The following is a 7,963-nucleotide window of genomic DNA, read 5'->3' as shown; positions in this document are numbered from 1 at the left end:
CTTTTCAAACGTTCTCATCTATTCTTTATGTTCGTTTACACCAAAACAACATACAAATCTTAGACTTTTAGCAACCAAATGCTATATTTTCTGTTCAACAGTCCTAAGTTGTCCCTGCCACTTTTAGGATATTATAGTATAGTTCATAGGAAGAATGAGACAACTAAATAGCCGTCACTGACTTGGCGTAATCACCCTTTTTAAACCTACGCCGTCCCTGATGGGCTTTCCCAGAAAGTATTCACTTACTATACCTATCTTACTTTAAATCTAATCACTTGCCCTATTCTTAGTTTTTCTCAAAACACAGCCTCCACACGGCAGTGGAGCCTCACGGCGGAGGATTTCAACTATTTTGTGGTCAGAGGACAGCATAGCTGCACTCAGAGCATGCTTTGACACTACAGACTGGGACATGTTCAAGCAGGCAGCCACATACAACCATCACACCAACATACAAGAATTCACTGAGACAGTCATGGGCTACATCACCAAATGCATTGACGATGTGACCCAAAAGAGAGCCATCACCATCCAGGCTAACCAGAAGCCATAGCTGACAGGGGAGGTCCACATGCTGCTGAAGGCCCGCAACATCGCCTTCAGAGCTGGAGCTCCAGCTGTGCTGAAAGCAGCCAGGGCTGACCTATCCCGTGGCATCAGGAAAGCAAAACAAGAATACACCCGAAAAATTACAGGACATTTCAAGGATAGCAGGGACTCACAGAGCCTGTGGCAGGGCATAAGGACCCTAACGGACTACAAACTACCGCCACAGACCTGTGACAGTCACACCTCCCTGCTCAACCACCTCAACTGCTTCTTTGCACGCTTTGAAGCACAGAACAACACACCTGCGCAGAAAACCAGCCCCCCCCCCACTGACGACCAGGCTTTGCGTCTTTCACCAGCCAGTGTGAGGATCACACTGCTGAGGATTAACCCCTGCAAGGCTGCAAGATCTGACAACATTCCTGGTCGTGTGCTGAGGGACTGCACGGAAGAGCTCACAGATGTCCTCACAGACATTTTTAACATCTCCCTGAGCCAGGCTGTTGTTCCCTCGTGCTTCAAGGAAACCACCATCATTCCAGTGCCAAATAAGTCATCTCCATCTGGCTTCAACGACTACCGCCCCGTTGCACTAACTTCTACCATCATGAAGTGCTTCGAAAGGCTGGTCATGAAGCAGATCAAATCCACCCTCCCCCCATCGCTGGACCCGTTTCTGTTTGCCTACCGAGCTAAACGGTCCACAGAGGATGCAATCTCCTCCGCTCTCCACCCAGCCCTCACACACCTGGACACTAAGGACTCATATGTTAGAATGCTATTTATAGACTTCAGCTCAGCATTCAACACCATCATCCCCCAGCAGCTTGTACAAAAACGTACAGACCTGGGCCTCAGCCCCTCTCTCTGCAACTGGTTGCTGGACTTCCTCACAGAGAGACAACAAGCTGTACGGGTCAACAACAACAACTCAAACACCCTCATACTGAGTACGGGGGCCCCCCAAGGATGTGTGCTCATCCCCCTTCTCTTCACTCTGCTGACCCACGACTGCAAACCCAACTTCAGCTCCAACTGTTGTGGAATATTTTCCAAGGCCCATAACTTTGACCCAGTGTATCAGTTCAAACTGTCCTGACTGAGCACAGGCACCTGTAACCTTGGCTGCTGTGCTCTCAGTGTTTTGTCTCCCTGTTCCTGCCTGTTGGCGTCAGCTGATAGAGGTGTTATCATTCTATCTTGTTATGCAGCATGTTGATGATGCTCTCTGAACTAGCTAAATACATGGGTCTGGGGTAGAGTTCTTCAGAATTGACGTGGCAACTCTACCATGAAGTCAGAACCTCTGACTCTTGGACTTGTGATGTGAATCCTCCGGCCGTTAACTCCAAATAAACCATCATGTGTTTGACATCAAAGCTACTGCTCCTACCGTATCTCCTTCCTGAGTCGGTGACTCCCAGTGCATAGCTACACAGAAGTTTCCTCTACACCAACCACATTGTGAAGTTTGCAGACAACACTACTGTGGTGGGTCTCATCAGCCACAACGATGAGACTAACTACAGGAAGGAAGTGAACCAGCTGGCCCTGTGGTGCCAAAATAACAACCTCTTCCTCAACCTGGAGAAAACAAAGGAGATAGTTGTTGACTTCAGGAGAACCCACTACCGACCCCCTCTCCTCCTGACCATCAACGGCGCTGCTGTGGAGCAGGTGACCAGCACCAAATTCCTTGGTGTGACCATCACTGATCGCAACTAGCGAAGAAAGCCCAGCAGCGCCTGTACTTCATCCGGAAGCTCAAGCGAGCCGGAGCATCACCCCCCATCATGCTGTCTTTTTACCGAGGCGCCACTGAGAGCATCCTCAGCAGCAGCATCACGCTGTGGTTTGGAAGCTGCACCGCCTCCAACCGCAAGAGCCTGCAGCACATTGTGAACTCTGCCCAGAGGATCATCGGTGCCTCACTCCCATCACTACAGGACATATATAACACCCGCCTCACCCGCAAAGCACTCAGCATTGTGGGTGACTCCACCCACCCCTCCAACAGCCTCTTCAGCCTCCTGCCTTCAGGGAGAAGGTTCCGAAGCCTCTGCTCGAGCTCCACCAGGATGCTGAACCCCCCCCCACCCCCCCACACACACACACACACACACACACACACACACACAACCTTCCCTCATCCAGCAGCACCAGTCACTTTTCTGCCCATCTCCGCTGCTACTGCACGGAAACTGTACTTTGGACATTTTAAATATATTATTAACCAGCACTTATTAAAACTATTACTTAGTTGTATACCCCGTTTATCTAGGCCCTTTTGTTTTGTTTTATGTATATATGTCACACTGTGGGACTGCGGGAAACGGTAACTCGAGATTTCTGGATGTATAACACATGTGGTAATTTTGACAATAAAGCTGACTTTGACTTTGAGGTGGGATTGCAATAACACTCAATCTTTGTGAGATTACCAGGAACCTTCTCTTAAAGGTGTGCTTTTCTATTTGATGCACATATTGCCTAAAAATCTCCCCATTGAGCACTTCACTGAGCATTTCATTCTTCAGTCAGAGGGGCTTTTGCTTCTCGCGGTAGGCTACGATAACAATCAAAGGGCAAATAAAATACTACAATAAATGCGTTTTTTTCAACTGGAATCTGTATAACTTTTACTTAGAATTGTAATGGATTAATGATAGGCCCTGCTTCTGTGACGTAAAGCCATGCCAAATGCAACAAGGTGATGATCATCAATATTAAAGCAGATATTGATTATAGAGGCTAAATGAGAAGATGTAGCATTTCAATGGCCTGATATTGGGACCCAAACAACATTGACATACTGTGTGGGAGGACCCATAGTGAACTGTTCACACAAGTAATCCCTAAAGTATTAGTAAATTGAGGGAGCTGAAAACTAACCAAAACCCACCAAAGCACATGTGGTTTAGTTTAAGTCATGAGCACCAGCAGCTGCTGGATCCCAAGGGTTCCCACAGTAATGCACACAAGGATATTTCATGTTTAGCTTTTATTTAGTAAATAATCTAAATACATTCAACTATTTGTATTTTCCTTTATTTCACCTTTCTTTATTGATTTTCACTTATATCAAAACAACGCAGGGCACATGAAAATGCAGATGTGTAATCATACAATTGAATTGAATTACATTTGTACCACAAATACAAATGTCATTGCAGTACATATACTGTGCAAGTACATACACACAATATATATGTATATACGCACATACACATATTCATACACACCCACAGCTGCACTTAAAGAAATAAAATAATAAAATAAACAAAATAGATAATACAATCCACTAAAATAAACAGTAAATTAAAAGGGAAGGTTGGGGGGGGGGCGCTTCATGCAGTCAGATTTACACAGGGGAGTTTGTTAAAATAGTCAAGGAAAGGCTGCCAGAGCTTGTAGTATTTGTTAACACATCCCTGGCTACGATACCTCAGCTCCTCCAGCTGAGGTATCGTACCATCACATCCCTCACCCAGTGGGCGTGAGATGGTGGAGTCCGGTCTTTCCATTTAAGGAGGATTAGACGGCGGGCAAGAAGGGTTGCAAACGCAAGTGAGTGTGACTGGCAATTAGAGAGGGAGACCCCCTCAGGGGCTACTCCAAACACAGCTATTATGGGATTTGGTTGTATGTTCTGGCCATACATCAATGAAAACGTTTCAAATATAGAAGACCAAAATGGGGCAATGGACTGACAGGAGAAAAACATGTGCAATAGGGTAGCCGTGGCACAATGACATCTCTGGCATGTGGGATCTGTGAAGTTAAAACTTCTTTGCAGCAATGTTGAGCGCATCATCAAATGAGGGAAACTGGACTCGCCTGTCAATACACTGATATTTATTGAGAGACAGACAATTACACACGGCCGGGAGATCATCCTAGTTTCACACTGTCCTTGTGCTCCACCAAGGTAATCTCTGAACCAAAAGACACAAAACATCTAACCAACACGAGGAGAGGCGGGCTCCCAGAAAGCCCGCGTATAATCAATAGCCGATGCGAGACAATGGTCTGCTTGTCTCAAAGAGATGCTGCCAGGTCAACCCCCCACGGACATAGGAGAAGCGTTTGACCTGTGACCTCAACATCACAGAGGAGTCTTTGACTGACTACAAGCAGATGTTTGCAGTATCACAGATTCTATAAAACAATAAGAAACTCTATAAACAGATCAGATGAAAATATTCTCTTACAGGATCCACCTCAGGGTACAGCCTGGCAAGCCTGCTCCTGCACATATGTAATCAATGGAAAACTTTAAATTGAAGTACTCCATGCCTCACACAGATGGAGGATTTATGTATGTTCTCAGTTGCAGACCGCCAGGTCTCATCGGTTAGTTCTATGCCCATGTCTTCTTCCCAGGCCCCCTTAAGGTGGTTAAGGGAAGTGCTAGAGATTTCTTGAATAATATTATATAGCTTTTGAGATATAGCCTCCCTGACAAGGTTTGAGGCCAAGGCAGTCTTCCATCCATCCACCAGGTGGGGCGGCCGGGAAGGAGGGAAATTGTTTTCTTGTATAATCACGAATTTGTAAATATCTAAAATAATGATTCCTTGGGATGTCATATTCTTTGACTAAATGTTCATAGGATGTGAATACCCCTTTGTAGAACAGATCAGCAACACACTTAAGTTCCTTCCGGGACCACAGGTGGAAAGCGGAGTCTATCAGGGCTGGTTTGAAAGCCGGATTGCGAACTATGGGGATGAAGGAGATAGTTTGTCTCTATCCAAAATGCCTCCTGAACTGTGACCATATCCTAAGAGAGCTATTGACCACAGGGTTGTTAGAGTGATATTTTCTACTAAGTGGTAAAGGAGCACACATCAGGGAGGCAGGGGCCAGTGGTTCACACGAGTGTTGCTCCATGCTAGACCAAATAGGACCGCCCCCTTCCCGGAAATGACTCATCCAGAATGCCATTTTATGGATATTGGCAGCGCAGTAGTAGTGTAAAAAATGTGGTAATGCAAGATCCCCCTCTGACTTTCTCTTCTCAATAAATGCCTTACGCAGACGGGGAATTTTCTTATTCCAGATGTAGCAGTGGCCGCAGAATAAATATATTAATTTAACAGTTTGGTTAAACCACTAAGTCCGACAACGCCACCCCGGGAATTTCACCCAGGGAAATGTGACAAGTTTTAAGTCACTAGGACACACAGGTTCGGTTACTCATGGAACAAGAGACGTGGTCCAATTATCAAAAATAGAACAGTTTATTTGTATACAATAGTAAAAATACAATTTATAAAAACAGTCACACAGGGCTATATCCAAAAGGGAGAACGAACAAGGGGGCTGAGGCTTACCAGTGGGGGAGAGGGTAAACGAATGAGTAGAGGGATCCCACAAAAACAAACTTAAGTCACCCCGGTCACACGTGTTCCACACTCACACAATCACACGGAGAAAAGATCCAAAAACCCAGGGGAAGCACAGCACACGGAAAGGGGGAAGCCACCACCTCGGACACCAATACCACCACCTTCAGCTCTCAGTAACTAAAACAGGAAAACAAGGGAAAACACAATAAGTGGAGGACAAAAACACAGAATGACTCAAAATGAAATAAACCAAAATTAGCCGCAATCATGCGGCATAAACAAAACTATGCAAAAAGCAAAGAAAGAAAACCTAAACCAAAATCATATAAACAAACAATGAATTGACCAAAGATATATCGACACTAATTAAGTATAAAATAAACCAAAAGAAAATAAAGAAAATAACAAAAGAAAATAGGAATAAACAAAAATAAACTATTAACGAAAAGGAACAAAGTAAACAAAATAGTTTAAATTGGTGAAGGAAAGAATAACTAAACAGAAGGAGTTAGCCCAGCAGTCCAGTCACTAAAATACTACTAGGGGAGCGGACCTCTAGTACAGAGTAGGCCACGCTAAACCGGCCCAACCACAGTAGCCAAAAGCGAACAATCTAAGTAGCGTCCAGCAGCACAGGATCGGTAGGGCAGGTGATGATACTGCCGTAGGCAATGCCAAACCGGACCAGACACGATAGCCAGACGCAGACAATCAACTAGCACTTAGCAGCACACAGGATCAGCAGTACGGGTGATGACCCAGCGTCAGAAACCCGTCTCTTTTCGGTGCAGCAAAACAGCAGCGGTTCTTTAAAGCCTTAGCTTGGCCCTAGATTAACAATAAACACACAAGTATAATATTAATGTTCAGGAAAGGTGTGGTGAATGGACTGAACAAATCGCCGTACATACCGATCAGGCAGAGAGGAGAGAGTTTCATGCTCTCTATGTTACGGCTACTTGACGGGCATCGCCAGGAAGACCCTCCGCTATACAAAACAAAACGTGACTACACGTAAGTATGATAGAGAATTGTGAAACTTTACCTGAAGCCAGCTATTCTCCTACAACATACCTACGCCGGTGGCGGAAGCAAAACACGGCAAGAACGGAAGTGGGTAGGTCTGGGCACCAGCGAACAAGAGGCCGCCAGCTAGAAGCCTCTGCCCCTTTATAGGGTGCCCCTTTATAGGGTGCCCCCTGGCGGTGATAAGCAAAAAAGAATATGCCTTACAACATTATTTACTGCTCATCCTGCTACACAGATAAAAGTGGAAATATATTTGTCCAGGTCTTTAAAAAACTTTTTAGGGAGAAAAACAGGAATTGACTGAAAATAATACAGCATACGTGGCATAATAACCATTTTAATGGTGTTCACCCTGCCCGCCAACGAAATAGGGAGCGACGCCCAGCGCTTCAGGTCCTCATTAACCTTGTCCAGAGCTGGTTGCAGGTTCTTTTTAAACAGGGTTTTAAAGTCCTGTGTCACACATACTCCCAGGTAGGTGAAAGAGTCAATGGCCACTTTAAAGGGGAGTTTGCTAAATGAAAGCTTGGCCGCAGTTTCATTGATGGGGAAGAGTATACTCTTGGTCATGTTGATCTTATACCCAGAAGCCTTGCCGAAAGAGGTGATTACATCGAGTGCAGCCGGAATGGACCTAAGCGGATCGGAGCAGTACAGTAAAACATTGTCTGCATACAAAGACAGCTTATGCGTACAGCCTCCCCGCTGAATGCCTGTAACATTTGACCGATTCCTGAGAGCAGCTGCTAACGGTTCTATGGCTATATCAAACAAGAGGGGGGATAGGGGGCATCCCTGCCTTGTACCCCGTTAAAGCCGGAAGTATTTCGAAATTATATTATTAGTGCGAACTGCTGCCTGAGTTGCAGAGTAGAGGACCTTTATCCAGGAGATAAAGCATGGGCCGAAGCCAAATTTAGCAAGAGTTGCAGATAGGTAGTCAAATTCAATGCGATCAAAGGCTTTGTGTGCGTCGAGAGAGATGAGGGCCTCTGGAGAGAGTCCTGGATTTGAGTAAATTATATTATATA

General features: G+C 45.3%; 1 long non-coding RNA gene across 1 annotated transcript; it reads right to left on the bottom strand.

The window, feature by feature from the left end:
* Positions 1-6,664: 6,664 nt before the first annotated feature.
* LOC117537135 lies at positions 6,665-7,028 on the bottom strand. The gene is made up of 3 exons (XR_004567680.1): positions 6,978-7,028; positions 6,815-6,891; positions 6,665-6,731 (listed from the first exon to the last, which is right to left on the bottom strand). It is a non-coding gene; the product is annotated as an uncharacterized LOC117537135 (long non-coding RNA).
* Between the last annotated feature and the right edge of the window lie 935 nt (positions 7,029-7,963).

Source organism: Gymnodraco acuticeps, unplaced genomic scaffold (assembly GCF_902827175.1).
Source record: "Gymnodraco acuticeps unplaced genomic scaffold, fGymAcu1.1, whole genome shotgun sequence".
Classification (NCBI taxonomy): Eukaryota; Metazoa; Chordata; class Actinopteri; order Perciformes; family Bathydraconidae; genus Gymnodraco; species Gymnodraco acuticeps.
Note: the sequence above shows the minus strand (reverse complement) of the source record. Positions and strands in the feature narration are given on the sequence as shown.